The following is a 22,867-nucleotide window of genomic DNA, read 5'->3' as shown; positions in this document are numbered from 1 at the left end:
TATTTTACAGCTGTGTTAAAATCTGGGCACACATATATAGAATGGATTGACATACAGATGCGTGACTTAGAGGACCTGCTATTTGGATCTGTCTCACTAAAATGACTAGTTCTCATTCTTTAGCTGACAATCCATAAATGTTCTGTAGATTGTGTCTCTTGAGTTGAAAATACTATATTGGTAATGGACTTAATATAAAGATTTTAATGGTTAATGCTATGCTATGTCTTTTTATTAATATTTTTATTGGAAATACCCTTGTTTTATGTTTGCCATGTATTCCTAATGCTCTTCAATGAACATGTATGGCTTTTTAAATCCAAAATAATTCATGCTACTAAAAAATAGTGTATATATATATATACTATATATATGTTTTTTTTAAGTCCTGACAAATGAGGGAAATACTGAAAATGAAATCAGTAAAATAACTTTCTTATTTGGTTAATTGAAAACAAAAATAAAAATGACAAGCCAAAAGTGGATTGAATTGGGCAATTGTTCATATTTTATGTCCCAAATATTAATTTTTGTGTTCCTGAGTATATATAGTTGTGAAAAATATGGACTATCATTAGTGTTGAAATGTTTCTATGTCTCTATTCAATAAAATAAAATTTGTGGAACAAATCACAAATTTTTTAAAAGTTCTGGAATAAAAATAACTAAATAAAGAACTGAGTGACTGTGACACAAATAAATGAATAATGTATTCTAGTTGCTAATACCTGACTTGAAAATAAATTATGTCATGTATGGGTAGTGCAGAACGGAATGCTCCAAATAATTGCAGGAATTCAGGTTTCCCTGTGACTGACCTCAATTATTTTTAAGTGAGAAATTACCACAGAAGGCATTGTCCATAAAATCATAATGGTTTACTTTTGAAAGTTTGGGAAAACAGTGCCTCTTCTGGCCTTCCACACAAATTTTAGTATACATATGGCATATAAACAGGATTGATAAACTCATTAAATTAGACTCATAGATTCACTGAGTTTTGAGGCTACAAGTATATTCTAGAAGTCATTTAATCTAATCTCCCATCTGTTGGGTCAAAAAGCAGAGGCATAAACACTAGCGATATTTCCTCAGTTCACACAATGACTTAATTAGGAGTTTTGGTTAGAATCCTGCGCTATTCCTGTTCAATCTTTGGTCCCTACACTATAATGAATCTGTTTTCCTTAAGGACACACAAATACACATTGGCGGGATAAAAATACATAAACTGATCTGCAATTTTAGTTAAAAGATAATTTGATCAATACACTATTTAATCAAATAAATAAAGCAGAAAAAAATGGAAAAAATATTGGTGGTGGTTGTTTAGTCACTTAGTCATGCCCAGCTCTGCAACCCCATGAACTCTATTCTGCCAGCCTTCGCTGTTCATGGGATTTCCCAAGCAAGAATACTGGAGTGGGTTATTATTTCCTTCTCCAGGGAATCTTCCTGACCAAAGGATTGAACTCATGTCTCCTGCAAGTCTCCTGCATTGCAGGTGGATTCTTACCCACTGAGCCACCAGGGAAGCCTGGTCTGGTGTATGTATTAACAAATTTATTACCTTATATGGAACCCATTACCACTTTCACTTTGTGTATTGTAGTTACAATCCATAACTAAAATTGAGATATACCAGTCAAATACAAAGTTATGATAGGAAAAATACATAATAAATACTTAGTAAGTAAGTAAATAAAGTCACTCAGTTGGGTCCGACTCTTTGTGACCCTAAGGACTGTAGCCTACCAGGCTCCTCTGGAGGAATTTTCCAGGCAAGGGTACTGGAGTGGGTTGCCATTTCCTTCTCCAGGGGATCTTCCTGACCCAGGGATCAAACCGGGGTCTCCAGCATTACAGGCAGACACTTTACCATCTGAGCCACCAAGGAAGGCCAATCAAATACAAAGTTATGATAGGAAAAATACATAATAAATAGTTAAAATATTGACAACTGCACAACTCCCAGCAGATAGTGATTATGTTCAAACCTCTATAAATAGAGCCCTAACCAGAGTCAAGCAGAGTTTCCAGCAGCTTAAAGCCTTGACTCAAGGATGATCCCAGGTTCCTCCAATCCCTCCCCTCCTTGCCTGCCTGAGAAAGCTCAGTGCTGCCAGGAAAATTTGCTGTTTGCTCCAGCCAAAACTTGGTGATAACCAGGTCAATCTCTGAATTCCTTCTTGGAGCCTTACTTTAGAAATCTTGAAAGTTTAAATCCTTTCTCTGTCCTTTCAGATGTAAATCTTTTACTCAAAACTGCTTCCTCAAGGACCTAGAGAACTGGCTATTTGCAACCTAAGCAAATATTCAAGGAGACGACTCTCAGAATCTCTCCGTCCTTAGGGAAGGATATGGGCACCCTGCTTCAACTACCTTTTGTCATAAAGATAGGAGAAGTTTGCTTCTCCTCTGGCTAAGCACCAGTGAACAAAATCTGGTAACCAGGTCACAGTGCCTTTCCCTTACAGAGAACAGTCTTAAAAGTTTCCAGCCTTTTGTTTCACAGTTCCGAGTTCAAATCATGCTGGACCCTTTTTTCCATTACAGTAACTGGTGTCCATTCAGGTTTGTCATTGACAATATGTTACTAGGTGCTCAGAATTGGCAAATCAACTCAGACTATAGGTGGTTGAGTGAGGTCAAGTCATTGTAACTATTTTAGGAGTATCAAGACTTACACACCATTATGATGCCATCCACATGAACATCATTTCATACTGTGTTGTGGAATTAAGTAGTTTAAACATGAACGTTTGATTGCTTAATGGCCTCACTGTAGCTAGAGGTGATGCTGAAAACAGAAGGATTGCCTCCCTAAACCTGTTCAGTTTTACTAAGAAAGTAAATCCTCTCTAACTTTAGTACCTACTCTAAATCTTCAATGTCCAAGTGGACTACAGGTGTGACAATTTTGTTATGAACGATAGGAGTCCAGAAAACTCTGGAGTAGCTAGTCCAACAGCATTCAAATTTAGCATAATAAAATCCTAACTAATATGAAAGTTAATTTTGAGCCTTAGATGGCTATGCCTTTACCCATGGTTTAAGATAATAATTTTATTATATACAAGAAAAAAATACTGTTTGGGGTCATTAATTTGCTTATAGGTCTATTAAATCCCATGACATGTCTTCATCAGTTTTTGACAGTGTTTTTGTTTATTGAATTGAAATGACATTTTAAAAAATAATTTTTTTAAATTTGGCGAGTTTATAAATTTAGCTTGTAATGTATACTATATTTGAAGAAATAATAGGTTACTTTATTTTATTTACTGTTATAAAATTTCAGGGTTTTCTTATTATTTCATTGGGTTTTCAAAGGTACATGGAAGCTATAAAAATATCAGATATTGAGAATAAGGGTGTCTAGAACAATCTAGGAGAAGGCAATGGCACCCCACTCCAGTACTCTTGCCTGGAAAATCCTGTGGACGGAGGGGCCTGGTAGGCTGCACTCCATGGGGTCGCTAAGAGTCGGACACGACTGAGCGACTTCACTTTCACTTTTCACTTTCATGCACTGGAGAAGGAAATAGCAACCCACTCCAGTATTCTTGCCTGGAGAATCCGAGGGACGGGGGAGCCTGGTGGGTTGCTGTCTATGGGGTTGCACAGAGTCAGACACGACTGAAGTGACTTAGCAGTAGCAGTACAATCTAAGAGTTTTGAATGTATCAGATATAAAGTCAAAATCATGACTTATTTTTTACTAAACTTGTACTCTTGGAAATTTGATAAATTTAACTAATATCAATTCAAAGCAAATTCTAAATGTTAATTCAACCTTCAGACCCTCCAACTTTGGTGCAAATAAGTCCACACAGATATACTGTTTCTAATAGTTAGGAACAAGAAATTGTGAAGTTTGTTTACATTTATTTTAATTTTGTTTGAAAGAAGTATTGAATTTCAAGGTTGTACCAGGGAAGCAAATGTCAAGAGAAAGACTGTACCAAGATTTAGAAGAGAGACCACATGAATCTAACACAGGAGGGAAACAAAGGCAAACTATCTACTTGATAATTTCCCAGTGCAAGTCCTAGATATAAACTTGGCCCTGTTAACTTCACTGAAAAATACCAGAATGGCTAGGGATCCTGAGGGTCAATGCCATTTCACACCAATTTATGCAAAGTATTTACTAAGAGCCTAGGTAATTCAAAGTCTTCTATTTTGTACAAAGTCTTAAAAGAAACTACTAAAGTTATGACCAACCTAGTTCACCTGAGGTGAAGCCACCTAAGGTGAAGAACTGACTCATTTGAAAAGACATTGATGCTGGGAAAGATTGAAGGTGGGAGGAGAAGGGGACGATAGAGGATGAGATGGTTGGATGGTATCACTGATGAAATGGACATGAGTTTGAGTAGACTCCAGGAGTTGGTGATGAATGGGGAGGCCTGCAATCCTTGGGGTCGCAAAGAGTTGGACACAACTGAGCAACTGAACTGAACTGAAAGAAGCTAAAACATTTACACAAAGAATTAGGATGAAGGACCATATGTGAGTAGTGTGAGTAGTTTTCTTAGTTTTATTTCTAAGTTCATTCATTTCCTTTCTCTCATGTGGAACATTCAGGAATGTTACACACACACATACACACAAAAGTCTGGGAAAATTTCAGAAATCTGGTGAACAGTTGAGCAGGTGCTCATTCTTGGCTGGAGAAATGGAAGTGTTACATTGTAAACAATTTTTTTTTCCTTTTTTTTTGTAAACAATTTTTAAAGGCAGCATTTAGATGTAAAGATTTTTAAAATACTGATGAAAGAATGTAAAGGAAAAAAAAAGTGAAATAAATACCATGTAGCAGGCAGAGAAGTCCACAGAATATGCATCCTGTCTATTTGTATCTTCAGACTTGGTTGACACATCACCTCTTAACATTGAATTCCTGAAAAGCTACCTAATATTCATGTGCTGTAAACCTTTCATATATATATATTTTAAGAGGGCTTTATCTAAAGCTGTAGCAGTCTTGGTCTTCATGTAGCACATGCCTCTTACATCAATGTGAATTCATCCTTCTTCAACTCCATACCTTGCAGAGGTCAATTCACCTCCCTTGGAGGCAGTGGTGAATAACAAGGAGGGAAGCTGTAATCTGAGTGACTGTGGGACCTCTGCACAGAAGCCGGACATGAGGAAGATGCCAGGATTCTAAGTTGTTAGCAGTACTCATATTTAGATTACTCAAGAGAACAGTGAAGTGATACAAAGCCTTTAGTAAATAATGCCATCTAAACTGAAAAATCTAGGATGCCTACTAAAGATATCTAACATCTAAACAATGGAATAGAACAATTTGATGGGCTTAGAAAGAAAACATTTGGAAAATATTCAAATAATAGAGATAGCAATCAACCTAACAGAGGGTTTTTTGTGAATATCGTCTCAAAAAGGATCTAGGACACTGGAAATAAGTATACTGGAGAAATATATTACCATACATGCTTTAAATAACAGAGGATGACTGAGCTGAAAGTTCAGTTCAGTTCAGTTCAGTCACTGAGTTGTGTCTGACTCTTTGTGACCCCATGGACTGCAGCACGCCAGGCTTACTTGTTCATCACCAACTCCCAGAGCTTGCTTAAACTCATATCCATCCAGTCAGTGATGCCATCCAACCATCTCATCCTCTGTGGTCCCCTTCTCCTCCCGCCTTCAATCTTTCCCAGCATCAGGGTCTTTCCCACTAAGTCAGTTCTTCGCATCAGGTGACTACAGTACTGGAGTTTCAGCTTCAGCATCAGCCCTTCCAATGAATATTCAGGACTAATTTCCTTTAGCGTTGACTGGTTGGATCTCCTTGCAGTCCAAGGGACTCTCAAGAGTCTTCCCCAACACCACAGTTCAAAAGCATCAATTCTTTGGTGCTCAGCTTTCTGCCATGCAGGTGGTGTTATTTGCATATCTGAGGTTATTGATATATCTCCTGGAAAACTTGATTCCAGCTAGTGCTTCATCCAACCCAGGGTTTCTCATGATGTACTCTGCATATAAGTTAAACAAGCAGGGTGACAATATACAGCTTTGGCATACCCCTTTCCTGATTTGGAACCAGTCTGTTGTTGCTTGTCCAGCTCTAACTGTTGCTTCTTGACCTACATACAGATTTCTCAGGAGGCTGAAGTTTGCTTTCACCAATTATATGATTTTCATGTTAAAACAGTGAGGCAAAAGCTGAATGACCATTTATTCAATTCACAACCAAACTAAAATGTATAAAGCCAATGTGTCCCAAAATAATCTCAGCAAATTAACATTCAATGATTTAAAATCAAAGGGTAGCTTTTAAGTAGAAAAATCAGCATTCAACTACTAAATTGGAACACATCTAGCTGACTTAGTTATTTTGTACTGAAGTACAATCTTCATAGTATTTTCTATTTTAAATTGAGTCACAGAAAACCAAAAAAAAAAAAAAAAAAAAGCTAATGCTATGAATGAAAAGATGCAAAGAAACAAAGCCATTTTTATTCTGTCACTATGGATTAGAAAAGGAAAGAGTAAATAAAACTAGCTCTAGTGGGATAGATTATTGATGTAATTAAGGTCTGGAGGTAAAAATGGAGGTAATCAAGGTTTAAATAAACCTATTTGTTAATTCACCTGGATGCAGTATGCATACAGGATGTCATTTTTTCCTTCTTTCTTCTTTCTCTCTTTTTCCTTTTCATAGAAAAATAGCGTTTCAACATTAGTTAGAACATACAAATGAAACAAAGAAAACTTATATAGTGACTCATTATTTATATTTATACTTAAAATAATATCAAACATGATGTTTGGACCTGTTTCTGTTTACTACCATAGCCAATTGTCACGTTTGGAGATTAAACCCTTGAAAGGGTGTTGGTCTAAATTATGATATGCTGGTAATATATAAAATATATGATATGCAAGAAGGACACACATAGTCAAAGAAGAATGTAAACTATCACTAGTGATTTTTATATTGATTGCATAGAGAAAGGATAAAAGTTTGGCTCTATTGAGTTAAATATATTATTATTTTATTGTATATCATATATTACCTATTTTATTTTACATCTTTAAATGTGGCTAATCAAAAAATTTAAGTTAAATATGTGGTTCACATTATATTTCTACTGGACATCATTGCTTTATAGTACTATGATATTAATTATATAAGTATAAATTTAAAAGAGTTGAAATCATTTGTCATTCTAAAGTCAATTTGATGGACCATATTTTGTATAAGACATTATTTTGATGTTACCTAAAAGGAAATATGTATGTAGCATTATAATTCAAAATTTTATATAATGTACATGAATTGTGCATGAATCGTTGTTTAGTCACAAAGTCGTGTTTGTCTTTTTGCAACCCCATGGATTGCAGCACATCAGGCTCCCCTGTCTTCTTTGTCTCCCTGAGTTGGCTCAAATCCATTGAGTTGGTGATCTTACATGAATAGTAGATACAATCAAAATTAGGATTGTATTTTTAGCATTCAGCATTTAAGTGTAATGAAGAGATCTACAGAAATATTGATGATTTCAAAATTTATGAGGCAGATGTTCCAAAGTCTGACTTCTTATTTTCCTTCCCATTTCTCCTTCAATGATGTCTCTACCCTCACTTCAACTACCCAGTTACTCACAGCCCACACTTTTTCTCTGTAGTAACTTCAGTACTCTCCTCTCATAATCTCAGTCCGTTACATTGTGCTCTCTGACTAACTCATTGAAGTGTTCCAGTTTTCCCCTCAATACCCCAATTTCTTATAGTCATTCAACACACTGGAAAGTAAAACCACGGATCTTACCACACTTCCACAGATACCAGTCCATTTCTTTCCACCTTATGCAACTTAAAGTTCATGTGCATGCCCAGCCGCTTCAGTCATGTCTGACTCTTTGAGACTCTATGGACTGTACCCCACCAGGCTCTTCTGTTCATAGGATTCTCCAGGCAGGAATACTGGAGTGGGTTGCCATGCCCTCCTCCAGAGGAGCTTCCTGACCCAGGGATCAAACCCACGTCCCCTGCATCTCCTGCATTTCAGGCAAATTCTTCACTGAGCCACCTGGGAAGCCCCGACGTTAATGATAAATCATTAAACCATGTCCCTGTTAGTGACCTCCTTTTCAATCTCAGTGAAGAAGGCAAAGCTTCTCCTAACCTCTACAACTGTAACAATTTTTTTACATTCGTTGAAAACTTATGGTTCGCTTGCTCTGGGTGTTTGTCACTAAAGCTTGTAACACAATGTTTCTTCAGGGAGTATAAAGGGACTTGAAAAATAGCAAATGCTCAAATATTTGTTAAGGAATTGAAACAATAAAAGGATAAACAACAGACACATTTTCCCTTCTTATTTCAACAAATAACCTTCCTTTGTAATTGTAAACCAAAAACATTATCAATATCTACTTGATTTTTTTTTTTTACTTCAAGTTTATTTTTGGTTACAAATGTAGAAGTTGCCACTTAAAGAGAGTAATCATTAATTTAAAATAAATTATAAGTAAAATGATATGTGAAGTTGATTAAATATTTATACTGTTTCAATTCCTTCCTATGCGGTTCAGTGGGCAAAGAATCTGCCTGCAATGCAGGAGACACAGGAGACGCAGGTTCAGTCCTTGGGTGGGGAAGATAACCTGTAGGAGAGCGCAGCAACTCACTCCAGTATTCTTGCCTGGAGAACCCCATGGACAGAGGAGCCTGGCGGGCTACAGTCCCTGGGGTCACATAAGAGGAGGAAATGACTGAAGTGACGGAGCATGCACCATTTTAATTAAACTACTTTCTCACACAGTATTTAACTTACCTTACTGAATGGGCCATTTTCTTGATTTGGCATTAATTTTGTGAGTTTTGTGAATTTATTTTTTTATATTACTATTCATTTAGGTGGAAATGTTTTATTTATGCAACTTTGAATATGTTTTCCTTTGCTAAAATAGACCTTAAAAAAAATCACCCTTATTGACATATAATTTTCACAATACTCCAATGCTAAATGGTAACTATGACTTCCTTCTTGGCACATGGCTCATAATAACCTTCATAAATCAAAAATCAAATTCCTCGAGTCATTCAGTGTAAGAGTTTCCAGAGATATTAGAAATTATCTTTTCAGTTTCTTCATACCAATTTGCTGTAACAAATTCAACAAAACATATCTATCTTCATGTATTTGTCCAGAATGCCATTGATGCTTCAAGATTTGTTTAAAATCATATAAGCTTAGATTTAGAAAATAGCTTTAATATCACCTTGTCCATGACATCATGGATATGTGAAAATCCCCATCTAGTGAGTCTAAAGCTTTGCTCCTTAATTAGACAAGTAATGTTAAGTGTTACACCCCATAAATTCAAACCAAATTTCTTTTAGTGACAATCGGTTTTGATAATTATCTTCATTAGTCAGGAATTTTCCTCAAAAGTTTCCTTTTAGAAAACATATATCTAAGAACCAAAAGGAGTTAGCATATTCTTTAATTCAGTATGATTAAACTAGAATTTAGTCAGAGGTTCTGTTTGAAAATTAATAGGCTCAGTGCTGAGAATGAAGGAAATCACCCTGATTCCTGTTCTTGAGGAGATTATAACTCCATTTAGCTTCAAAGAAGACATTTACAATTAGCCTGTGGCCCCCAAAATTAAAAGAAAAATATAAAGCACATGATTTGCCTCAAAATCCTTTATTTGGCCATGCATTGGGATTATTTTTGCACTCAGTTTTTTATTTTTGTTAGTTGCTCAGCTGAGTCTGACTCTTTGCGACCCCATGAACTGTATGTAGTCTGCCAGGCTTCCCTGTTCATGGAATTCCCCAAGCAAGAATACTGGAGTGGATTGCCATTCCCTTCTCCAGAGGATCTTCTTGACCCAGGCATTGAACCCTGGTCTCCTGCATTGCAGGCAGATTCTTTACCATTTGAACTACAGGGAAGTTTCTAATAGTGACTCAAATTCAGTGTGGTGCCATAAAATGAACCTTTGAATTAGGCAGATAAAAGGTTAAACAGGGTCCTGCAATTTGGCTCTGAGCAGGATTTTACCCTCTTTTCCAATCTTGGTTTCTTAATTTTTTAAAGTGCAAATAAATATCTCTCTTTCAGGGTGACTGGAACATTTTTACATAAAGTTTACATGGGCCATACACAGTGCTTGGAAGACATACAGCATTCAAAATATGGTAGATATCTCTCTGGTGTTTTGTTTAGGTGGTAACAAATACATGTTGTTAAGATTCTTAGACACATAGTAGAACTTAAAATGGACAAGAAAGAGAGAAATATGTTTCCAAAAAATCAATTTGTATAAACTAGTGTTTGAAATAACTAGAATAAAAACAACAACCAAAGCAGTTTAGATTTAAGAGAGAAAAAAATGCTTTCTTCAAGGCCTTCCCAGTGACTCCCTCACCACTTAAAGAATCAAATAAACATGCATAGAAGTCACAGAACTGTGCAGGTAGAAATTACTTCAGAAATTATATAACTCAAGTCTTTTGTTTTAGAGCTGAGGAAACCAAGGTCAAGAGCTCTTAAATTAATTATTGCAGTCAATAGAGTAAGTGAGTTGAAGATTTGCACATTTCCGCACTCTCTTTCAAGACCTCTTAAGAGACAATAAACCACCCTGCATGAAAATATATATACACTCAAACATAGATATACAATGTAAACTAGAAAAGAAAAAAGAGCAGGAAATGCTACAAAGAGCTAATATAGGAAGCTTAAAAATAACTTTGAGGTAAAACATATCTTTTTGCCTTTTCGTACTATTCATGGGGTTCTAAAAACAAGAATACTGAAGTGGGTGTCATTCCCTTCTCCAGTGGACCATGTTTTGTCATAACTCTCCACCATGACACATCCGGTTTTGGGTGGCCCTACATGAGCCAGACATCCTGGAATGTGAAGTCAAGTGGGCCTTAGAAAGCATCACTACGAACAAAGCTAAAGGTGGTAATGGAATTCCAGTTGAGCTATTTCAAATCCTGAAAGATGATGCTGTGAAAGTGCTGCACTCAATATGCCAGCAAACTTGGAAAACTCAGCAGTGGTCACAGGACTAGAAAAGGTCAGTTTTCATTCCAGTCCCAAAGAAAGGCAATCCCAAAGAATGCTCAAACTACTGCACAATTGCACTCATCCCACATGCTAGTAATGTTCAAAATTCTCCAAGGCAGACTTCAGCAATATGTGAACTGTGAACTTCCAGATGTTCAAGCTGGTTTTAGAAAAGGCAGAGGAACCAGAGGTCAAATTGCCAACATCCATGCTGGATCATTGAAAAAGGAAGAGAGTTCCAGAAAAACATCTATTTCTGCTTTATTGACTATGCCAAAGCCTTTGACTGTGTAGATCACAATAAACTGTGGAAAATTCTGAAAGACATGGGAATATCAGACCACCTGACCTGCCTCTTGAGAAACCTATATGCAGGTCAGGAAGCAACAGCTAGAACTGGACATGGAACAACAGACAGGTTCAGAATAGGAAAAGGAGTACGTCAAGGCTGTATATTGTCACCCTGATTATTTAACTTATATGCAGAGTACATCATTAGAAATGCTGGGCTGGAGGAAGCACAAGCTGGAATCAAGATTGTCAGGAGAAAGATCAATAACCTCAGCTATGCAGATGACACCACTCTTATGGCAGAAAGTGAAGAGGAACTAAAAAGTCTCTTGATGAAAGTGAAGGAGGAGAGTGAAAAAGTTGGCTTAAAGCTCAACATTCAGAAAACTAAGGTCATGGCATCTGGTCCCATCACTTCATGGGAAATAGATGGTGAAACAGTGGAAACAGTGTCAGACTATTTTGGAGGGCTCTAAAATCACTGCAGATGGTAATTGCAGCCATGAAATTAAAGGACGCCTACTCCTTGGATGGAAAGTTATGACCAACCTAGATAGCATATTAAAAAGCAGAGACATTACTTTGCCAACAAAGGTCCATCTAGTGAAGGCTGCGGTTTTTCCAGTGGTCATGTATGGATGTGAGAGTTGGAATGTGAAGAAAGCTGAGTGCCAAAGAATTGATGCTTTTGAACTGTGGTGTTGGAGAACACTCTTGAGAGTCCCTTGGACTGCAAGGAGATCCAACCAGTCCATCCTAAAGGAAATTAGTCCTGGGTGTTCATTGGAAGGACTGACGCTGAAGCTGAAACTCCAATAATTTGGCCACCTGATGGGAAGAGTTGACTCATTTGAAAAGACTCTGATGCTGGGAGGGATTGTGGACAGGAGGAGAAGGGGACGACAGAGGATGAGATGGCTGGATGGCATCACTGACTCAATGGACGAGTTTGAGTAAACACCGGGAATTGGTGAGGGACAGGGAGGCCTGGCGTGCTGATTCATGGGGTTGCAAAGAGTCGGACATGACTGAGTGACTGAACTGAACTGAATTGACACGGCATGCATGGGTCATAGTTTCATTGAGTTAGACAAGGCTGTGATCCATGTAATCAATTTGGTCAGTTTTTCTAATTGTGGTTTTCATTCTGTCTGCCTTCATATGGATAAGAGGCTTGTGGAAGCTTCCTGATGAGATGGACAGGTGTGGGGAAATCTGGGTCTGATGGGTGGGGCCATGCCAGTAAATCTTTAATCCGATTTTCTGTTAGTGGGTGGGGCTGTGTTTCCTCCCTGTTCCCTCCCTCCCTATCCCTATGGCAGGGGTAATGGCAGTCATGGTGACTTCCTTCAAAAAGACTTAGGCCAGCACTCTGCAGCTCCCTGGACTGTTGTATTCCGTGCCCCTGATCCCCCAGCAGGCCACTGTTGACCCATGCCTCTACTGGAGACTTCTGGACACTCACAGGCAAGTCTGACTCAGTCTCTTCTGGGGTCACTGCTCCTTTCTCCTGGGTTCTGGTGCACACAAGGTTTTGTTTGTGCCCTCCAAGAGTCTGTTTCCCCTGTTCTGTGGAAGTTCTGTAATCAAATCCCACTGGTTTTCAAAGAGGTAAAACATAGGTAATTATAAACCCCATATTGTCTATACAATTTTACTATTCTTTCCAAATGGAACATATATAATATTTACTCTAATTATTCAGATCATTTTTAGAAATCATTTATTCACTTAATGAATGTGATTTCTTGCAGATCATTTATTTACTCACTGCAATTATCAAAGAACCATTATTCCCTACTGACAAAATCTCTGAATTGCCAATGATAACCAGTTTTTCTGTGGCTGTCTTAAGACATTGATTTACCCTAGATGTATGCCATATTTATAATTAAAGTACATGTGAAAATCTAGGATTTCTTTGTTAATGAATCACTTTATCCAAAATTTATAAATGTTACTGAGTATCTGTCATGTACTGATCTATGGTAAGGAATGAAATTCATATTCAAACAATTAAAAATGACATCTTGATTTAAATTTTTGTTTTAAATCTCCTTTTAGGTACCACATTTACAGTAGATAGAGCAATGGGGACATTAAATCATAAGTATAATTCTACTGGTTTGGAAAGTTAATTAAAGCATGCACACATGTATTTGATATGAAACTTCAAGAAAATTTTACTAGATTTTTAACTTTTTTAGAATAGCTTATATTCACAAAAAAATTGAACAGATGGTACAGAGATTTCTCATATACCTCCTATCCCAGGCATGCATAACCTCCTCCATTATCAACATCTTCCTCCAGAGCAATACATTTGTTACAGTTGATGAAGCTACCTGGTATATCATTATCACACATTATCACATTACATTACAATTCACTCTTTTAGTGTTTTCTCTTGTTTAGACAAAGCAGTTGGACATGACTGAGAGACTAAACACAGCATACATGATGTGTATCCACCATTATACTATCATGCAGATTACACTCACTGTCCAAAAACTCTGTGCTCCACTGATTCATTCTTTTCTCCTTCTTCCCTCCATCAGCTGATGCTGGTGGCAACCACTAATTTCATACTGTTTTCAAAGTTTTCCCTTTTCCAGAATGTTTTATCATGGGGATCATATGATATGCAGTCTTTTCAAATTGGCTTCTTTCATTTATTAGTATACTGAAAGTGAGGAAAAATAATTTCCCCTCTACCCTTCTAAGTTTTTGGTTGATAAAATCCATATAATAAAAGATTATTAACAGGAGGAAGGGATACAGATGTTTATAACATGTATAACTCCTGCATACATGGGAGATTCCCAGGAAAACTGAGTAATTTCTTAAATGGACCAATCCATCATTTTAAATACATCTCCAAGACAAAATAAGACATTGGGAGGGGAAGGGCCAAGTTTTCAGGAAAAGTGCAGTAGATAAAGTTATGGTTGTTATATAGAGTTAAGTCCTATCTTTGGTAAGTTCTAGAGAATTGATCACCTTCCTTTTCCTGGTACAGAAAGGGAGACATCATTACAAACAGAGATTTCCGTATAGATGTAAATATCTCTTACAAAAGCACAACTTATACTCAGTATTCAGAGATTTTCCTATATCTGTTGATTGTTAAAAAACAAGCAGCCTCAAGTAGTTCTTATGCCAAAGAGGTAACATATTCTGCTTCCCTTCGTTATATCTAGGTTTCCTTCATAATATTTCATGGCTTGATAACTCATGTCTTTTTGCACTGAATAATATTCTACTGTTTGGATGTACCAGTTTACCTACTTGGTTGATACCAAGTTTTGACAACAATGGATAAAACTGCTTAAAAGATCCATATGTAGCTATTGCCTGGATATATGCTTTCGATTCCTCGGGTAAATACTAAGAAGCACAATTGCTGGATCGTCCTAAGCTCTACTATGTGGTAAGGCTGTGATAAATGTATATTTAATTACATAATTATCTTTTAAGTAAAATAGCTAAGGCTTATTAAAGAAACCTAAAGAGCATTTTTTAGAAGAGAATAATTTTTTTCTTTTCCTCTTTATTTTATCACATCCTATTGAAAAACAAAGACATAACAGAAAGTGAGAGACTTGCTCTCTAGAGTTGATGAACTTTTTTTGGCTAATAAAAAAAAAATCTCGTGTCAACTTTATGTTGACAACCAAATTTCCTGGCATTAAAATTGTATGTAATTATTTTCCCCAGATGCAAATTGTTAGAATGGTCTCATGGATTAAATATTATTCAGCAGAAAATAGTCCAAAGATAATACATTTCCACAGATCCTACTGAAATTTATGTATTTATTATATATACATATTTGACTATCCATTTATATAATAAACATATTTAACCCATCACATATTATTCAACAATCTATTTTAGTTGAATTTACTAGGTCCCTTAATCTTCAAGAAAGAATGTTAATATTCTTCAATTGATCTTTGATATGTGTAGATGTTCCCACAAATTATGTATATAAAAATGTGTCATACTCTAGGCTCTTTCAAGGGAATATAACCTGGAACTGCATAAATCTTAATATAAACTCAGGTCTGATTAGTAATATTCATAAAGGATTTATTGAAGGATATGTATACCCTTACTCCTGTAACTACCTAATTTTTATTGCATTATTTAGGTGGGTCACTAGAAAATTATATTATCATCTGGGTTTTTTGCATCTTTCTCAAATCTGAACATTTTAAATAAACTTTTTTTTATGATAGTTGTCCTCTTTTTGATACTGAGCCATTAAAATATCCATAAAATTAAACACTATGTTTATTTTAGTCTAGTCATTTAATATAGTATCATCATATATGTGTGTGTCTATATGTGTGTGTGTGTGTGTGAGAAAGATTTATAAAGAATGTTTCCCTCAGAAATAAATATTAGAAAAGCCATTATCCTCCTAAGAAGCTGGTATTAACTTGTTAGTATCATACACTGTCAGCATATATCATTTTATTTTTTATGTTTTGCTCCAATAGCTATTAATCTTATATTAAGCTTATTTTTTCAGCTCAAAAGATATATATTGTGCAGTATGAGATAATATAAGCTTCTATGAAGTCTCTTCCAATTATATAATTTGTAAGTCAATTAGTAGTTTCAATTTGCCCTATTTCTTTTCATCTCCACAGTAATTATATTTAAGTACTTAATGATTTTATGGTTAACATCTGGTTGTTTGTTTTATTTAAGGGCAGAAAATTTAAATAAATACAATTTTAAAATCGAATGGCTTGATCAAAATGTGCTTACTCATTTAGTATCCATAATAAACATTTTAAAATTGAGAACATCATATATTTTACTTTATTTTATTCTCTAAGTATATATCCACTGATAATTTTGACAGAATTATTAAAAATTGCAAAATATTTGAATATTGATCATATGCTTCTTTTCAAGAAGAATGGCACTGACAGAGTAATCTTCAAAGCAACCTCATGCTTATACACTGGAGATTTACATAGACTTACTCAAAAAATGCTAAACATATTTGAAGCTAGAAACTGCCTGTTATTCACTACACTTCCTGTGCCATGCAATAGTGTATACATAAGGGTTTCAAATATTTCTTAAATGTATTGTCAAAGTGATAGGCTATATTATCTATTTTTAATTTATCTTACCATGAGGTTGAGAGATAATAATTTGTGATATATGAACACATAACAAAATGACACAAGAGATTTCACTGGCATATTTATTTATGTTATAAAATTATTTTATTTATATTTGTACATCACAGAGAGATTTATGATGTAAGTATCCATTTTTAACAGTAAACTTATTTCTTGATATAATGTAATTTTGTAGCTTTTACTAAGTTGATATATTTAATGATCTATGATTATCTTAGTTTTCTTGGTTTTGTATCAAATGATCAAGAGTCAAGATTTAAAAAAAGTGTTAGAAATATGTATTTAACATATAATACTGAATTTATTTTATTGTGCTTAGTCCTGTTACATTCATCTCTCTTCATTTAATTTGTATACTGTGAACATTGAGTTTTAAAGAAAAATTGTAAACCATATAATGTATTAAGAAACACATTACCATCACCTAAGCCTCTACTTAGCTAAATAGATAGAATTTTAAACATTATGTAATATAAATTTTTCAATAAAGTTAAAATGACCTGTATCAGTATAGTTGAAGAAGCAATCATCTTCACAGATATATCTAGCCAGGAAAGGTCAAAAGCCATGAGAATAATAACCTGCATGTAAAAAACTAAGAAGACATAATAACACCTAATAAAACAATAAAGAAATTTAATCATAATATCCCAATTTCTTTAAGTAAAAGATTTGTGAGGAATATATGTCGACAAGTATTATTAGTTGCTCATGTCTCTCAGAAGTTAGAAAATAAATTTGCTTTTACCTATAGTTTGCTCTTAAATTCTACATTCTAAATTCTCAATAGGCTTTTAAGAGACAAGAATCTTGATGTAGTGAAGGCTTGGAGCAAACAATACATTCAATCATCGCTACTCAAGAAGATCTAAAGTAAACTAAACAGAAAGCTGGGAGACACTTCACAGAGGGTATCTGAATGGAATCATGGACCATGTCTTTCTTAAACAGTAGTTATCACTGAAAGCATCATAGCACAAAATATCTTGATTCATAAACTTGGATTCATACAAGAGATTATTACTCAAGATATTTTTGCTGTATATAGAGTATGTGCAACTTTTTGTGAAATATAGCATAAATCCTTCAATTATTAATGAGACTATCAAATGTTGGTTTAAAACTCAACATTCAGAAAACTAAGATCATGGCACCTGGTCCCATCACTTCATGGCAAATAGATTGGGAAACAATGGAAACAGTGAGAGAATTTATTGTGGGGGGGGGGCGTCCAAGTCACTGCAGATGGTAACTGCAGCCATGAAGTTAAGAAAAGCTATGACCAACCTAGACAGCATATTAAAAAGCAAAGACATTACTTTGCCTACAAAGGTCCTTCTAGTAAAAGCTATGGTTTTTCCTGTAGTCATGTATGGATGTGAGAGTTGGACCACAAAGAAAGCTGAGCGCCGACGAATTGATGCTTCTGAACTGTGGTGCTGGGGAAGACTCTTGAGAATCCCTTGGACTGCAAAGAGACCCAGCCAGTCAATCCTAAAGGAAATCAGTTCTGAATATTCATTGGGAGGACTGATGCTAAAGCTGAAACTTCAATACTTTGGCCACCTGATGTGAAGAACCAACCCACTGGAAAAGACCCTGATGCTGGGAAAGATTGGGGGCAGGAGGAGAAGGGGGCAACAGACGATGAGATGATTTAATGACATCACTGACATGGTGGACATGAGTTTGAGTAAACTCTGGGGCTTGGTGATGGACAGGGAAGTCTGGCGTGCTGCAATCCATGGGGTTGCAAAGAGTCGGACATGACAGAGTGACTGGACTGAACTGATCAGATATATGGAGGGATAAAGTGTACTATATGGACAGCATAGAGAAGTACAGAGAAGAGATATGTCATAAAAGATGCAGAATGTTGGCTTTCTCTTGAAGGTGAATGGAAGGTAAAAATGAACCACCACTGCAAAGGAAAATTCTTGGTCAGTGGGAAAAATTTTAAATTCAAAATAAAAATAATATAATATATATGCATGTGTTTTAAATTTACCATTGGGGAGACTTCTCTGGTGGCCCAGTGTTTAAGATTGTGCTGCCAATGCAGGCAGGGTGAGTTCAATCCCTGGTTAGGGAACTGGGTTCCTCCCACAAAAATAGAAGTAAATGTACTATTTGGAAAGAGAATAAAAAAGAATGTCCATCATGGGAAAAGATTTAGATATACTTAAAAATCAAGCTATTTAAATCATGTTTGAATACATCATTTCAAATGTTTGGGAGATTTATTTTTAACTCTCCTTTTGTGTAAATCTCAAATAATTTTTGAAATTGTTGAAGTCCTAATAGTAAAGATAGCATTTGGTTTGTGTAGTGCATTAGTCAAAGGATATATCTTACAGCAAGTTTGGGCCAAATTATGAAGGAAAAAAAAAAACAAAACTTAATGCCCAGGGAATCTTTATGTTAAACTAAAGTCAATGATTTCCTGTTGAAGGATTGGATCATGCCTATGGCATAATTAAAGTGAAATTTGAAATTTAATTCAAAGTCTAATCTGTCAGAGGCAAACATATTAAATGATGATGGTGAAAAAGCTGGAGAATTAAATACAAAATTACTTAATTTGAATTTCAAGGCCTGTGGCTGGAGTCTTGTCTTTCAATGTGCTATCTGGTCCATTGTACTGAGATTATCTTTCTGTCTATATTAAACATTAGCATCCAATGGAGCAATCTATCAGATCACACTCTGTAAAATTTATGTTCTTGTATATATATCATACACAGTTTCATGGAGGTGGATAATATATGAGTGGAGATTTTAAAAATTAGTTTGTTACAGGGAGCATGTCAATAGAACTTTATGGTTGATCAGATAAAGTGGAGAGCATAATAGGAAGATATAATATTAGTAAATTTATTATCAGATGTAAAATAAGATTCTACAGTTAAATATAGCTGCTCTTTCAGCCCTGATTACTAAATGTAATATAATCTCAGTTCAAAATCACATAAGATAAATTAGATCAGCCATTTTCATCAACATGCTGAGGAAAAACTATGGTCTGGCCATAACTGGGGATTTTCAGAAAGTAGCTTCTTAGAAAAAAAATAAATAAATAAAAATGGCTTGGACTGCACTGTTAAGAACGCAGAGTGATTTGGGTGTCACATGAGATCCTGTAGTGTGTAAGACTTGCTTACTCATTCTCAGTTCAAATTGGCATCTTCATGCAGATTTACTTGATTTATTTTGATTTTTTCCCAGTAATGTTGGTTTCATTGGGAAAAATCAGCTTCTTTTTCTAAAGGGAATTATGAAGAACTTTCTTAAGCCTTAAGGACAATTTAAATTTTGAAGAAGATGTTTAAATTGGAAAAATGGCAATGTGCAATAACAGCAACAAAAAAATGATGAAATGCTGCAAGACTCACCAAAGAAAAAAGTCTCAAATTTTGTTTGGTAGCTATGCATACTTTTAGTTCCAAAACTATGAAAAACCTTGACAGTGAAATGAGGTAGGATCAGGGATGGGAGATGGAGGTGTGTTCATAATGGAAAACCCTTCATGATTCCACTGCTATGTTTCCAGTTTAAGTGGGTCTACAAACTAAGCAAAAGAAGAATTATCTAATCTTATAATGCATTAGTTAAAATATCATAGGACTGTGACCAATTATTGCAAAGGTTGCCCTTCATCCTTAATTTAAAAACATATAATTATCATAATCTGAATTCAAAATTTCTTAATAAGCCATCATAAAAAGAAAACACAGCTTAAAGATTATAAATACACATGCATATGTATATATTATATATGAATGCATATAGACATATATATTAATATACGTCTCTATATGTGTCATGCGTATGTACAAATTAGAGAAAACTGAAAACTCAGTGTTGAATCTATGCATAACAGCTATAGTTATTTTAAAAACTTTCACAGAAATTCAATGAACAGTTATTAATGTTTACATTTATCAATCTAGTAGTTTAAGACTATAGTTTGTTCTGGTGAAATACTACTATCTAACTTAGCAAGTAATATTTATCTGACTATAATATCTAAGGATAGGAAAATATATTTTGATGCATAACTAATGATAGAGATAAAAGTATAGAATTTTTTAAAAGACAATAATAATGTTTATGGAAAATATGAAAGAAATTTTGGGACAAGTGGTCCATCTAACAGATAAATGCAGTAAGCCCACTGGATAATCAAAACCATTCTGTTATTTAATTAATATGGCAAATTTAGTTTATATGAATTATGTAGATTCCCTTTCTGTTTTGAATGAGTGAACAAATCAGATAATTGCTTGGTGGTTTGTTTCGCTTTGCTTGTACAGGCAACAGATATGCAAATATGAAATCACTGTGTAAAACAACAAAGTAAATTATATCCCTGTTTACATATCCTCATATGTATTTAGTAACAGAGTATTATCCTAAGCATTAACTCAGGGACAAAAATGCACATTTGTGACATAAGAAATAAAAGGATAATAATGGTCAACACTGAGAATTTTCTAGTTTTGTCTTTGTGGAAAATTCTCCTTTGAGAAAAAAAAATTATGTGCATATGATACAATGATTTAAATGTGTTAACCAGATATCAGGGATAAGTGATATATTTTCCCAATGGCATTGACATTTGACCAATGAACATATGATATTTTGGAGATGATAACAGTACTTATTACACCAGGAGTGATAGTTATTTTTTGCCTTCATGGAATCTTAATCGAAGCAGCAACACATGATTTTAAGATGCCTGTGGTGATCAGAGTGAAATACTCCATCTCTAAGGCTCATGAACCAACACTCAGAAGAGTTCTTCAGTCTACTCTATCTTTTCAAAATCATTTACCCAAGCCAGGATTTCTTAACACAGTTCTTCATAACACACCACAGAAAGAAAAAAATAGAACAGCTCATAAGAGCTTGAGACTCATTCATCTACCATCTTCCTTTTGGATCTCCAATCACATGCGTACACACACACATCTATTTATAGTATAATTATTTATAGTGTTATAGCTATATATATATATATATAGTTGTATATAGTAATAGTTTAGTTGTAATTATGGTAATATGCATTACTTGTAGTAAACAAGCTTCCTCTATTTTTTTTATCACAGATTCCTGAACATCTTTTGCTGACATGTTCTATTTTTGCAACCTGAAAAGTGCACTGAGAACTCTAGTAAACATTTAAGTAAACATTAATGACCGCAGGTGACTCCTTCAACATGGATGAAAACAACCTCTTCCTCTAGATCTAAATTAATCAAAGCTGCCCTGCTAGGGGGAAAATCATACTGACACTGAGATGAAGTCAAGAACAACTTAGGGAAATGACAGTTTTGTAGTCAAAAAGTCACTTCCTACTCCTTGGATCCTAGAACTCTGTACAGAGTGTTTGCTCAATAAATTTAATTAATGGTACTAAAGTAACTTAATTGAAAGTACTAAATTCAACTGAGCTCATGAATTTAAGGAATTATATGCAGGAATAATCTTAAAAAGGGCTTCATAGGTGGCTCAAGGGAAAGAATTCACCTGCCAGTGTAGGAAACAGGGTTCAATACCGAGAACAGGAAGATTCCCTGGAGAAGGAATTGGCAACCTACTCAGTATTCTTTCTAGGAAATCCCATGGATAGAGGACCCTGTGGGGAAACAGTCAATGGGTTGCAAAAAGAGTCAGAGAGGACTTAAAGACTAAACAACAATTTTGAAGAATATACCTTTCCCCAAAGATTTTATTGCCCATGAGCATGTGTCCTAAATAAGTTTAAGATCACAGACCGTAAAAAATCTTAGTAGATAGATTTACTGAAACTCCAGTACTTTGGCCACCTCATGCAAAGAGTTGACTCAGGAGGAGAAGGGGACGACAGAGGATGAGATGGCTGGATGGCATCACTCACTCGATGGACATGAGTTTGAGTAAACTCTGGGAGTTGGTGATGGACAGGGAGACCTGACCGTGCTGTAATTCATGGGGTTGCAAAGAGTCGGACAGGACTGAGTGACTGAACTGAACTGAATGTAGTACTTACAGCTAATATGTTACATTCCTAATTCTACAAACTATCCAAGTATTTATATAAAGATTCCATTCTCTGGAATGGTTATTTATAAAGTCATTCCATCATTCAGGCAACTGAAATAATACAGGTTTGTCTGCATTAAGAGCATCAGTGAAAAGGTGTCCACTACTGTGGCCCCCAGGTAACTATTTATATTAAAACATCATCCTTTGATGACAACATTATTTGACTTTGTCAACAGTTCTATTGTTAATTATATTGTTTTGGAAAATAAGCCTATGTTTTAGACCTGTTTATGTGAATAATTTCCTCAACAATTGT

Source organism: Odocoileus virginianus, chromosome 21 (genome assembly GCF_023699985.2).
Source record: "Odocoileus virginianus isolate 20LAN1187 ecotype Illinois chromosome 21, Ovbor_1.2, whole genome shotgun sequence".
Lineage (NCBI taxonomy): Eukaryota > Metazoa > Chordata > Mammalia > Artiodactyla > Cervidae > Odocoileus > Odocoileus virginianus.
Note: the sequence above shows the minus strand (reverse complement) of the source record.